We start from the raw sequence: 15206 nt of genomic DNA, 5'->3' as shown, positions 1-15206 counted from the left end.
AATTTGATAAAAAAAAAAAGTTTGTAAAATCTAGACCCAACACTTTGGAAACGTAAGCGTTCATGTTTGTAATACCCCATGGTATACCCTTTCAACGCATACCCATTAGACATTTGGTCATTTCCGGGAATCAAATCGTAGTGAACTCTTGGACTATATGCTCAATGCTACTTTAGCTCTGGTACCCTCTATTGTATGTATATATATGTATATAAGTTTTTTTTAGTTACCAACAAAAAACTCAAATTAGCATTCATTAAGTATTTATGATTTAATAGTACGATATTTCTATGAACATTTTATTCTGTGATTTCTGTCATTTACTGCAAGGCAAAGAAGGAATCGTTCTTTCATTTGTCATATTTTCATTAGTCGTTTATTACAGTTTTCAGTTATAGTCCATTTCCCAAAGTCTACGAAAAAAAAAAAAATACCACCACTGAAGGTAAACTGACACTCAGCGAGAACTTCCGTTATGAAAGCTAAACATATCTCTCGACATGTCGAAACTCAGAAATCAAAGGAATGTCTAATAGAAGTGTCATCTAGTTATAATCATTCATTACTTCACTCTGCATGATTATTCTTAAACCCTACACACAGTAACCATCTAAGTGCATAATGGCTGTTACGTAATTCGCTCCAACCGCCCTCTCATTTCAACCTTCGTTAAGGACACTCAAAAACTTTTAATATACCAAATCTTTGTATTATCGAAAACATGTTCTGGTAAGTGTTAAACCACCTTTGATATTTAAAATACTCTGCTACATACCATATAAACCCGTAGTGAAAAAATGTCAAACTACCCATTAAATTTCAAATTAACTTTAAAAAAAAGTAAAGATCCAAATTACTTCACACTGTTTACAATGTGAATGAGATAAAGCTATTTTCAAGTCATACATCAGTTTCAGCAGTGACTAATTCCCCGTGATGCCATTAAGTATTTTGTTTTCTCACCTTAAAAAAACTTATATTCTTATATTTTAAGCAACCTTTTAGTTAAAAGGCCGCCAGGTCGAAGATAGGAGCCAAGCACTAAAGAATGAGAAATTAGGATTTTCATTTCCATGCATTGCATTCCAAACGCAGCCAATCTGCATATTCCCCGCTTTCTTGCAATTTTTGTACTGTTTACTCCACAGGAAAGTTTCCATCCATCGCTACACCTGCAAAGTAGTTAGTTATTACAAAGGGGTTTAACAAGGTAAACATGTTAATGAAAAACTTTAAACCAAATTACTTTTACTTAATTATTAAAATTGCAATCAAACAAAAGTTAAAGAATGTAAAGGTCAAATTCAAGATTAAAACTTTATACACATGACCAGATTGGAAACTTTCAAAACTATACTTAATACTATGAAAACTTAACTTTTACTAAAAATGCAAATATTTAAAAAGACTTTTATAATATGATAGAAAAACCTTAAACCTAACAGGATTTGCAGGCCCCCTTCGACATACGGGAAATATACCGTATGCCAGAAGGGACATCCTCCCCACACCAGGGGCTCCGCCCCTGATGGGGGAGGATTAGCCTGCAGAATTGTTTTTAATAAATGATAAAAGTCGAAAGACACTCACCATTGACAGTGGTATACTTTACCTAAATCCTCTTCATAGATCAGCTGTTCCTTGCGCTTCTGCAAGCTAGTTCTGAAAAGAAAGTGCCGGATTAAAATATTAAAAATTTCTATATAAATCGAAAATGATTTTGTCAATAGAGCATTATGTACGCTATATGCAAAAATGAGTACCGAACCCAAAAAACATTCACCTTCGTGGACAGATGATCATACATGTCGACTAGCGTTGTTAACCCCTCAAAGTATCTGTCCCAAAAATGATTCGCAGGCACAACTAACGCCGAACCCAACACATGCGAACCAACCGAAACGCCGGCGGAAACTTAATCTTTGTTCCTGAAGTTCTAACGAAAACGAGAAGTTTACAGCCAAGGACGGTGGACACCATAACCAATTACGTCTCCATGTACTGGGTGACGCGTAACAGTCGAAAAGTCGCTTTCCTTCCTCGAATTTTGTAGCGCGCTAACTGGCAGTTTCTCTAAATTATTCACAAAAAATGGAAAAATATTTTCGTTGCAACCTTTGCAGAGTTCTTCCGTGTTAAAGTAGGCTAGTTCATGAATGAGACAAGAAGTATGGGGAAAGGTATTTACCACTTAAAGGGAAACAGGTGTCCATATTCACTGGTCAAACTGAGTGTATGCGAAAGCTGCATGAATTAACCTTCTCGGGAAATGAGAGCTATTAGGACGTCCCATGGGCACTGTTTTCCCGATGAGGAATTTGATTGCTGTTATTACAAAGAATCTCTCTGGATCTCAACCTTACCGTCAGCCTGAAGGACAAGTAAATTGTTTCAGGAAAGAAAATATGCCGGCTATGGAATTTCCTTTGTTATCAAGTGTGCATCTCCTTTCCTTCATTTTCGTCTATGCAAATACGTAATAAATAAGTTAAGGGTAATTATATATATATATATATATATATATATATATATATATATATATATATATATATATATATATATATATATATATATATATATATATATATATATATATATATATATATATATATATATATATATATATATATATATATATATATATATATATATATATATTCAGTGTAGTTTTTGATTACTTGCATCCTAGTGTCTTTACGTTGACAGTACAGTTATTAAAAATGGTATCAACTTAAGATTTTGTAAATATCTTACTCTGTTCTCCATTGCCATTCGTGACATTATATTTAAAAATAACTAGAATAAGTACAATTGAACTATTTCAGATTTTATATATATATATATATATATATATATATATATATATATATATATATATATATATATATATATATATATATATATATATACATACACAATCATGAAGCTACAAATGTCGCAATATCAAATTCACGCTACCTCTGGAATATTCCCGATGGGGAATTCCCATCGGGGATATTCCAGAGGTAACGTGAATTTGATATTAAGCTTTGACATTTGTAGCTTCATGGTTGTATATAAATCACGGTGTGATAAAAAAATTCATATATATATGTATACTCGCACACACACACACACACACACACACATATATATATATATATATATATATATATATATATATATATATATATATATATATATATATATATATATATATATATATATATATATATATATATGTATATATATAAAAATATTTATTGTACACCCCGTAGGGCGCAGTGCCGTCAGTGCACCTCACGCAGTGTACTGTAGGTATTAAGGTTCTTTGCAGCGTCCCTTCGGTCCCTAGCTGCAACCCCTTTCATTCCTATTACTGTACGCCCGGTAATACAGTAGTCTCTTTCTTCCGTCTTACGTTCCACCCTATCCTGACAATTGTTTTATAGTGCAACAACTAGGTTTTCCTCTTGTTTTACCTTTAAAACCTATTACTCTCAATTTCCCTTTCAGCGCTGAATGACCTCAGAGGTCCCAGCACTTGGCCTATGGCCTAAATTTTTATATTACATTTCATTATTTACTGTATATATATATATATATATATATATATATATATATATATATATATATATATATATAATGTAATTTAAGGAGTTCTTTTAGTTTTGCGCTGTATCATCATACCTTTTACTGATCGTCGTCCTAATTAGAAACCCACAAATTTTCACAAGGCTATTTGATGAAAAATGGCCAGATGATTAATACGTTCTGCAATTATATATATATATATATATATATATATATATATATATATATATATATATATATATATATATATATATATATATATATAGTACTCGAAACTTCGGATACACTAATATATCCGGATAATACTATAAAATGATGCGTAAACGTTAAAGAAAATTGTAACCCAATCATTCACAATTATCTTCGGCATCATTTTGAGAATCATTTACTTGCTATTCGCGCTGCAGACCATTCAATAGACGAGATACAAAATTGCATTAGCAACTGGCCAGAGAGCCAGATGGGACACTGGAGATCCGTGGATGAAACAATCACGAGGCCGCCGTCACTCTGTAGATTTTACGAAATAAAAAAAGAAAGGGAAAAAAAGAAAAATGGGGAAAAATAGAAAAAAGGATTACAATTTTTGAGAATGACTAAACGGATATGCAGCCTGGTCCCCACCAGCAATTTTCGTCTGGTCTTCGCGCACTGGTCTTTCCCCCAGGAACGGATTAGCGAATCCAGTTTAAATTCGTGGGGAAACCGAGCTCAAATCCGCCCTGTGCTAGCTTGGATTGGACTCAGCTTTTCCAAATGAAGTTTTGCTTTAAAACGCACATTGTAGATTCTTTAAAATATCACTAAGCTTTGACTCTTGTGCGTCCTGTTAAAAGCGGAAAAAAGGAAAATATACATTTTGCTTTAAATGCTGTAGCCTGAATCGCCATTATTCTGCATCCCTTTTGTTGTGTATCAACGCTCAGATAAATTCTGAACATCTCTGGCTCCTGTTGTCTAGAAACTCTTGGTGTTATTTTAAACCCGAATGAATTGTCGAATAAATGTTATGTTGGCTGAAAAATAACTTCCTATATTTGTTATAAATTGTGATACTGATAAAACACGGGTTTTGAATATAAATGTTTTAAAATGGTCGAAATGTTTTCATCATATGCTTGTTACGTTACTTTGGAGGTAATGTAATTTTTTGCAATTATAAGAGAGAGAGAGAGAGAGAGAGAGAGAGAGAGAGAGAGAGAGAGTGTGTGTGTGTGTGTGTGTGTGTGTAACAAGCTAAACCGTTTTTCATCACGGAGAATTGGTTGCTTAACCTTCAACGAGTGTTTTTTCCTTTTTTGTCGGACGAGGGTCTTGTCGTAGGTGAGGTGCGAGCGAAGTGGCTGGTACCGGCGAGTAGTTGTGACTTGACGTCTCGAGATTGAATTGAATAGAGAGTTTAGGCCAAAGGCCGACCACTGGGACCTATGAGGTCATTCAGCGCTGAAACGGAAATTGACAGTAGAAGGTTTGAAAGGTGTAAGCCCTTTGTTGGCCGAGTTGGTTGAGCTTCAGACCGTCATTCGATGGGCCGGAGTTCGATTCCCGCCGCCGGCTGATGAAGAGTTAGAGGAATTTATTTCTGGTGATAGAAATTCATTTCTCGCTATAATGTGGTTCGGATTCCACAATAAGCTGTAGGTCCCGTTGCTAAGTAACCAATTGGTTCTTAGCCACGTAAAATAAGTGTAATCCTTCGGGCCAGCCCTAGGAGAGCTGTTAATCAGCTCAGTGGTCTGGTAAAACTAAGCTATACTTACTTTTTTTGAAAGGTGTAACAGGGAAAACCGCGCAGTTACGCTATGAAACATTTGTTAGGTGAAGGTGGAAAGTAAGGTGGAAGAAAGAGAATATGAAAGGAGGAGCAGTAAAAGGTACGAAAGGGGTTACAGCCAGGGGCCGAAGGGACGTTGCAAAGAAACTTGAATAATGCCTGCAGTGCGCCGCATGAGGTGCCCTGACGGCACTACCCCCTCTACGGGGGACGTCTCGAGAGCTTGGCCGTATTTGTCTTATTTCGGCAGTGTATTGAAGTATCGATAATTACGACGTTAATGGAGATCGTCTTCGATGTAGTATGGTATTGGCATGACCTTGTAATGGTTCAGGTGAGACGACGCGTAGCCGCAAGGTTATAAGAAGAGCTGGGCTTATGGACATTTCATGAAGCACCGGTAGCGTTTTACGCTCTTATAACCGAAGAATTGAGTTAGAGACGAGTAAGAAGACTGGTGACAGTTGGTTACCGTTGGTACACAGGTTTGTGCACGCCTACGGGGATTTCTGCACATGCTATTGCATGTTATGGTGTAACTGGCCCCACCAAGACTGGTCTACAGTTTGTCATTTGCTTTGCAAATGTTTCGAGAGTTCTACTGTATTGAAGAGAAGGACCATTTTTCCTACTGTGGGAGAAACTGCAAGCAGCTTTTGAAGATTCTTGGATCTACCCGAAGTTAAGCGTACTTTTCAAGACATAATTATCGGCAAGATACATATCTGCATGGTTTGGATGTTATCAATAATCCAGGATTTGCTATTGTCACTTTAATATGTATAGCGTTAAGTATTCATGTGTTCACTAAGTATTAGCTCAATTCTTGTTAATACATACATTATTTATTCAGTTTTTATCCATAAGCCTTTGTTGTACTGGTTTATCCGTGGAACATTGAGAACGGATATGCTCTGTATAAAGAACCTGGTTGTGGGATATCAAGACCCGTAAAGCACATACATACACACACACACACACACACACACACACACACACACACAGATTTTTAATCTGTGGAAAATAGCAGGTTGGGATATTTATGTAGGTATTTTGCAGTAAACATTAAGAATATATCAGAATGACAGAAAAGGAGAATCAAGGCGTAGTGTAGACATTACTACGAGCTGCTTAGATGTGAAACAAATGAGGTTCATAGAAGGCTAATTTGAAATACAATATGGAATGAAATATGTGGAATGAATAAGTTTGATGGTTAAATGAAAACTGATATGAAATATTGTGGCACATTCATGAGGCTGAAGGAATGTGATGAGCAGAGATTCATCGACGAGGCAACACTTCATAGTGAAAAAGACAGGTTATAAAATATGAGGTGCTTCGATCATGTTTAGCAAATAGGAGTGAATAGGCTATTGGAATTAGTGCACAATTAGGAATTACAGCAATAAAGAGCTTTATCACCTTAGAAGTTCGAGGGCATAAAAATATAATATAATTCTGTCTGTGTGTGTAAGAAACGGTGACACTGTTCAAGTCTGTTAGGCGGACAATGTTGTAAAAAAATTTATATTTTGAGCATGAGCAATTAAATGATGAATGGGTATTTTTCCTTAAATACACCCCTCCAAGCAAAGCTAGGTATTGGTGAATAAAAATGACAAACTGTAGAAGGAAAAACAAAGAGTAACACATAAGAATAACACATAATACAGTATGGACTAAAAGCGCACTTTCGAGGAAAACAGAAGTCATGGAACTTTTGCAAGGAGTATTAAATATGCCCTGCTTTGAAACGGTAAGAGCATCCAGATATGCAAAGCTTTTCCTTCTGGGGCGGACAAGAAACAGTTGCTTTTGACAACGCAGGCCTCGTCTCAGAATACTTCCTTTCACTTCATAAAAGGTTTATCCATTTGAAGATTTTCGTCATGGTTGTTATTTTGGCAATATCTTTATGTAACTATTAAAATGCCGTTGCTGAGTGATGCAACGATCACCTGCCACATGGTATCAGCGTCAATATTATTTTTACATTTTTAACTTATAGAAAGCTGTTCCTGTAGCATTTTGCCTCATCGATAACAAATTTTAATTTTATCATTGATGAAAATGTTTTCTTACAGTAATTCATTTCTGCGAAGGGACGTTGTCGTAATGATATCATCACACAATGCGCCATATTATCACCAGAAAACCACAGTAAAATATGAGTAATCTTCACGAATTTGCAATGGACGTGACAAAACAAAATGTAATAATTTGTAAGTCTGTCTCTGACTCTCAACAACCCAGCTGCTCCTACCCTAGATTTTCAATGGTCGCCACTACCTTGCTAAACTCTCCACACTTCAAGACTTAGTGCTTGGCAGCACAATGGTTGGGTAGACGAAAACACATTAGGTCGGCCATCGGTACAAATGACAGTTGGAGCAGCAGACGTGGGGATCAAGATAATACTTTTTAATAGGCCTTTAAAACAAAGTTTCTAGTGCAATAATGTGTTCTCATGCAAACCCATGGTACAAAGTTTAAGAACACCTTAGGATGTGTGTACTCCCAAGTTGAGCAATATCTTGTGCTTTTAATCATATATATATATATATATATATATATATATATATATATATATATATATATATATATATATATATATATATATATGTATATATGTGTGTGTGTGTGTGTGTGTGTTTATGTGCGTGGTTGACGATAACATATTCCTGGTGTTTTTGGTAACAAGATATACGGCACACACAAAAAAGTTTAATTTTAAAACCACAAAAAGATTTGGTGATTGGGATTTTCTAACTGTGGTTATACCTTGAAACTAGAGGGATGTTGAACTATTACTATACTTTATTTAATATTTCGTTTGGTCCTAGGAGGTGAAATATTCGTCTTTAAAAAAGTTTGATTATATCCAGCAGTGGGTAAACTGTTTATATGAAGCTGCAATTTTAGATAATAATGGGGGTTTCATTTATATTTAAAAATAATACAGCATGCCTTACTTTCATACTTAAGATTTTTATAGGAATTACTATTTTTTCAGGAACGTAAGGGAAATGATTTTAATAAACAGCGGCCAGCATTTTAGGTAATGAGGAAGGTCTCAATCATCTTCACATTTTTGTCAAATAGCTTTGGGAAATTTTAGGAACGTTTGTAATTAGAACATCGACTAGTAGAAAGAAACGACGTCGCAGTATATAACAAAACAGGAAGCCCTAAGCTAAGTTCAACTGTATAATTGCACATCCATACAGACATGCGCATATATATATATATATATATATATATATATATATATATATATATATATATATATATATATATATATATATATATATGTATGTATATATATATATATATATATATATATATATATATATATATATATATATATATATTTTATATATATACAGTATATGTATATATATATATATATATATATATAAAATATATATATATATATATATATATATATATATATACTATATATATATATAAATATATATATATATATACATACCTTCCTTGAAGATTCTACTTCATATGATGGTATTTTTTAGATATCATATTTTGTAAGCCTTTGACAGCAAGCGAATTTTCCATCAGCAGAAACAGTCCGATGGCCCTTATTCCCCTGAAGAAGGGAAAATTCCTGCAGCCGTCGAGTACGCCTCAGGCCGAGCAGGGTCTAAGGGCACCTGTCACCTATTTTGTCCTAAATACCTATCACCATACCTCATGCCCCGTCCATTCACTCACCCACTCAAATAAGGAAAAAATCGGCCCATGCCGGTTGCAGCCACAATATTTTACTCCCATCCTTAATCTTTTTTTCTATTTTTCCCGTAGTCCTCCCCGAAAATTAGCGACATGAGTCCATTTGCATAATCCCATCTGATAGCTATGTTGCGAATATTAGATGATTTGCATATATATGAATCACGTGATTCTGAAATTTCCATTCAGTTTTATCAATATCAGGAATAATTAATGGACGCCGCGTCATTGTGCTTCATAAATCACTCCCCGTTTCCACATTTCTATCACCTTTGACTTTTGGCAAGATTATTTTTAACGCAATAAATCAATATCAAGTGGTGGATCTCACGACCATTTTTCATTTAAATTATGAACAAAATATAAAAATGAGCATAATTAAAAAAGTCAATAGGTTTATATCTCAAAACTGTTATATGGTATTTTCATTTAATCCCCAGTATCAGTGCATTGTTTTAACTATGATACATATTTTGCAACTAAGTGCGTGTATATGTATGTGTAAGTGTATGTACAATATTGGTGTGTGTGTGTGTTAGTAGAGAGAGAGAGAGAGAGAGAGAGAGAGAGAGAGAGAGAGAGAGGGAGAGAGAGAGAGGGGGGGATAAGTCTCGAGGCCATAATAAAAGAAATACTTTATATTTCAGTAAGATCGATGTGCCCTCTAGTCCTGTAACTCAGAAGACATCACTGACGATCTTAACGCAATTATTAAAGCCTTTCAAAAGTCGATTCATTATTTAGAACTAATTAAGATAATTTTGAGTATGTGCTATCATCCTAGTGTAATAATAATTGAATTATGAATAAACGCAAGAATTATATAAACTATTTTTGTTACAGCAAAGCAAGCAAAAAAAAAAAAATTATTACCTTTCAAGTGTTCAGTCCAAAATGTCGTTCATCTATTATTAGAAATGTTTTAACATTTCGATGTGATATTAAATTACCTTTTACCAACTTTGTAATTAATACTGGACAGGGAGTTCATTTCCTTTGGAATTTCTTTGGTTCACACAGAAAAACCTATTCCAGATATACATTGTAACTTGTGTAGGAGGCCTAGAAGTGTTCGTTCTTGGATGAAATAGAAATTCAAATTAAAGTTCACTCAGTTTGCAGTCTAGATTGTTATACTCCAATGTAATATTTTAGATTATCAAATACAAAATCCATAATTTCATCGGTTCCTGAACTCTAATGTGCTGCGAAATTTTTGGCGACATGTGCAGTCCTCTTCAACCTCACTGGCGGGACTTGACAGAACTCATAAAGAATAACTGAACTGTTTACATAATGGCTAAATTGTATTATAAACGGGTCTCCCTTTTAGAAGAGATTGTTACCCATTTCGCCTGGAAGTCAATAGTCATAGGAAAATACTGTTTATCGTTCTCAGCTTGTTTCTTGAACAGGTTCAAACTCGTCCATCCTAAGAGACAATGTACACTAAATAAATACAAATTTCCTTGATTTTATAATCAAAACATTAGTGCTAATTTTCTCAGAATATAGGTACAATTAGAGAGAGAGAGAGAGAGAGAGAGAGAGAGAGAGAGAGAGAGAGAGAGAGAGAAATGTTTACGCGCAGTAAGAAAACGAAAGGTTTACGTTTCCCAGACTAAGTGGAGTTAAGCCAACCGTTTTTGCAGATCAAGATTTTCTCATCAGAACATTTTCTTTTCTTGTAATGCCAAGAAAAAGCACATCCTCTTCCGAGGAAAGGTTTGTTACCCTCTATAAATGGACTTGGCTATAGTGCAGCTTTTTTAAATTATTTTAGTTTTGTGTATTTTGCTTTGTCATTTTTACTATATGTACACTTTCTTTGAAATAGTATCTTTCACTTTGGAAGGTGATGTAGTGTCATTTTCGGAGAGTTTCTCTCTTTATTTTCAGTTTTTCTTCTCTCTCTCTCTCTCTCTCTCTCTCTCTCTCTCTCTCTCTCTCTCTCTCTCTCTCTCTCTCTCTCTCTCTCTCCTCCCCGCTACTAGCACCCATAAAACTTACTTGGTCATGTACGTGCAATGATTAGAGTAGCTCTGACTTACAGAGATCAGGGCTCCTTATCTCGAGATGCTTCACTAAACATGCCTCGTTTATGCTTGAATTTCTGTAGTATGAAAGCAAAAGTCACTTGGGAACAACACTACTCCTTTCTTTCACAGTTTCCGTTGAACATTGCAGCTTTAATTTCCTTCAGTTGCAACATTTATGTTTTTTGCGGTATTGCAATATCCGTCTGTTTTGATTTCTCTTACTTTCTCATTCTTATAAAAAAATCATCATGTTATTTATTGCAGATCTGTCGTCTGAGGTAAAATCATAGGAAGAAGAGTAATTATGGAATTTATCATGGAAAGCAGAACCCTTCTAAATTTTATCTTGCGATGTGAAATTGATTCTTAGATACAGTATTGTTATATGGAAACAGATGCAAGTGAACAGAGGTTTTAATAAATCGTGACGGAACTTTTCATCAAATGAAGATTTCTTCAAAATGTCGCCTGTAAACATCAGTACTTATTAATGTCTTTTAGAGCTTTACGCAGATATATGTCATTAAATATTGATGCTTATAGGCAATATTTTAAAGAAGTGTTCATTTTATGAAAATATCCCTCATATATTCTTAAAATTTGTCTCTGTTCACTCCGGAAATCAATCTTGTAGTTTGTAGTTTGTGCAAAATATAATAACAAAAAATATTTTTGCAAACTTAATACTGAATTCATGGCAGGCTTCAAGACAGGTATGCATACATTGGGATGTGTGTGTATATGTATATATATATATATATATATATATATATATATATATATATATATATATATATATATATATATATGTGTGTGTGTGTGTGTGTGTGTGTGTGTGTGTGTTGTTTTGTGTATATATACATACACAGTATATATATGTGTGTGTATGTATGTATGTATGTATATCATAATTAGCCCTCCTTATATCCCTCAAATCAGCTTATCACTTTATGACAGTGATTTCACTGCAGCCTGCTACCACGGATTTCTGTATTATCTTATTCCTTGTATTTCCTACTATTTCAGACCTTCGGGACACTCGCTCATAGAAGATCTACAGTTTTCATTTCTTTGTTCTTTAGATATATAGTTAATTCGGGCATTTTTATTCTAATAAACGCGTTTATTTTGCATTTGCTGTAGCATTCATTATCAGGAAAGGAGCAAGACTGTAATGCAGAAACGCTTTTTTTTTTTTAACGGAATTAAAGGAGTTACCCGTTTTAACCTCTGAAGTGAAATTATGATGGTTAAAAACTGAGTAGTAATTTCCTGAAAAGAGGACAGTAATACATTATGTCAAAAGTACGTTTTAACCTCTGGTAATGTGAAAACTTCCGAGATATCAGGATATCACCTTAGTAAATAATGTAAATGATATGAAACTGTCACTTTCATAGAGAATTTGTTAATTTTACCTGCTAAATTCCGTAAGCATTCTACGTCGCTCTTGTATTAGGAAACTGTCTGTTGTTTTTAAGCTATCAAGGTTACTATTACTTTCCTACATGGAATTCTATACTCGTCTAACTTCTTAATATTATTAGGCAGAATATCAACCCTATTCATATGGAACAAGCCCACAGGGCCATTGAAAACGTGTGTATCCTTTCAGACGAAACAAACTTTATAAGTTTGACAAAAACTGTATTTTTTTTTTTTTCAAGAAAACTGAAAATAATATGTACTTTTACAGTTTCATGTAAATAGAGTTGTCTGTATTTTTAACATTTCTTGTCTCGATTAGAGGAAAAAAATAACATTACTTTTGAAAAAATAAGATTTAATGATGTTAACATCGCCTGCACTACATTATAAATCCCTGGGCTACAAATTACGATCTTTATCATAAAGTGAAAGAAATTTCCTGTCTCGTTTCTCCAAACACCAATTAAAGACACGAAAAGATATCCGTCGATTTGAAATCTCAATATCTTTTTTCCGTCGATAACTTCATTAAAAGTTGGGCCTGCACTCCAGTGCGTACGTGAACATGAGCCCCTTTGTTGATTGGCTTTGTTATAATGAAGCGAGAGTGCAACCGGAAAATTTTACGGACAATTAATGAGAGGAAACTTTATCTGCGCGCTGTAAAATGCCTTTATCACGGATGCAACACGTATTGACGCCGCCCACTAATTATTTCCCATCGGAAACCTATAAGCCCTGGCCAGTACTGACTGTCCCGCCGTCATTTACTGTCTGCGAAAAGATATAAATTCTTTGCAAAGGGAACGTGACCTGCCCTCGTTAGTCTTTCTCGCTCCTGGTTAATGAGGTCATTGTTATTCATCTGGACATGTCTGAAAGTGAGGGTGAGCATGTGAGTTGTGAATCTAAAGATAATCTCTCTCTCTCTCTCTCTCTCTCTCTCTCTCTCTCTCTCTCTCTCTCTCTCTCTCTCTCTCTCTGTTTACTTGGAATCCAGTTATTTGCTAAACAAAATTATTTTATGGTCAAGAATCAAGATTGCATAAAATCATCATGATTATCTGTATACTACTAAAACAAATGATGATGCGTAATAGATGGTAGTATCTTACTCCCTTAGTCCAAGCAACATAAACTTATTTAAATGAGAAGTAGTAACAGTAACTAATTCCTTTCATTTACTAACCTCACTGCTGCGCAACAGTCATTTGGTAATTAATTTCTTCCTTTCTGGTCCGAATTCACGTATTGTTTTTAATTCATTTTACGGCAACTAAAATTTCAATCTAAAGACTCTTGATTACATTCACCCGCTAGTAATATATTGAAGCAATAACTTGTAAAAATTCATGATGATGTTTTTATACTCTTGGGGAAGGACACCTCTCTATGCCAGCGCAGCTTAGGCTAATTTACAGATACGGACAGAACATTCACAGCAAGCGAATTTCCGGACGGGAAATGGTCGTGCAGGTCTCCTGACGCAGCTCATTACCCCAAAGAGGAGAAAATTCATGCAGCCCTCGAGTGCAACTCAGGCCAAGCACTGTCTAAGGACAGTTGTCACCTTCTATCTCGCGAATACCTCTCCCCGTACTTCCTGTCTCGTCCATACGGTCACCCACTGAAACAAGGAAGAAATCCGCCCACGTCGGCTGCAGACATAATATCTTTTCCCATCCATAATCTTTTTTTCTATTTTTCCCGTAGGCCTCCCCGAAAATTAGCGACATGAGTCCATTTGCATAATCCCATCTGATAGCTATGTTGCGAATATTAGATGATTTGCATATATATGAATCACGTGATTCTGAAATTTCCATTCAGTTTTATCAATATCAGGAATAATTAATGGACGCCGCGTCATTGTGCTTCATAAATCACTCTCCGTTTCCACATTTCTATCACCATTGACTTTTGGGAAGATTATTTTTAACGCATTAAACTGAAATCAAGCGGTCGCCGGAATGGGTGCTTTGATATGTATTTTTTCCTCGTATTTCTGGGTGGAAAAAATTATTGCAGTGAAAATTGTCCATAAACTCTAGGTCTCAAAAAGACCTACGGTATGTCCATTGATTCTAAACATCATTGTGGCTTTTGAATTACGATGTCAAAGAGAGTTGCATATAATAAATTCCGTCATACAGTGAGAGAGAGAGAGAGAGAGAGAGAGAGAGAGAGAGAGAGAGAGAGCTTTGTAAAGGGCGTTAATATAAAAAAAATATAATAAAAAGAGCAAGTTTACTAACGATCCATTTCACTTTTATAAAATAAAAATTTTACCCTTTATTTCTGACTATCCTGATGCATCTCCAAGAGAATTCGAAAAGAAATAGCATTTATATTTTAGGTGCATTTTTCTTTATTTTTGAAAAGCATAATATACTTGTTTGCAGTGTAATCCAACTTCAATAATGCAATGAGATGAATCTATTACAAAACTTTTAAGATTATCTCTGAACTTTTTGGGGAGTCATACCTAGATGTCTCACTAGGAAGCGAAAATTGTTTGCACATTTAATTTTTTTTTTTTTTTTTGGCAACTTTAAACTTTTTGGGCGTCATGCCTGGATTTTTCTTATGTATTTTGTAACAGCTACATCTTGAATCAGACATCGTCTAATTCTTTTTTT

General features: G+C 34.7%; 2 long non-coding RNA genes across 2 annotated transcripts in view; one reads left to right on the top strand and one right to left on the bottom strand.

Annotated features, from left to right (window-relative positions):
- LOC136842981 (uncharacterized) overlaps positions 1 to 15206 on the top strand; it is a 495876-nt gene that overhangs the window by 108248 nt on the left and 372422 nt on the right. The gene's annotated exons all lie outside the window — the stretch shown is intronic.
- Positions 688 to 1925, bottom strand: LOC136842980 (uncharacterized). The gene is made up of 3 exons (XR_010854398.1): positions 1784 to 1925; positions 1591 to 1662; positions 688 to 1172 (listed from the first exon to the last, which is right to left on the bottom strand). It is a non-coding gene; the product is annotated as an uncharacterized lncRNA (long non-coding RNA).

The sequence above is a fragment of the Macrobrachium rosenbergii genome, chromosome 10 (assembly GCF_040412425.1).
Source record: "Macrobrachium rosenbergii isolate ZJJX-2024 chromosome 10, ASM4041242v1, whole genome shotgun sequence".
Classification (NCBI taxonomy): domain Eukaryota; kingdom Metazoa; phylum Arthropoda; class Malacostraca; order Decapoda; family Palaemonidae; genus Macrobrachium; species Macrobrachium rosenbergii.
Note: the sequence above shows the minus strand (reverse complement) of the source record. Positions and strands in the feature narration are given on the sequence as shown.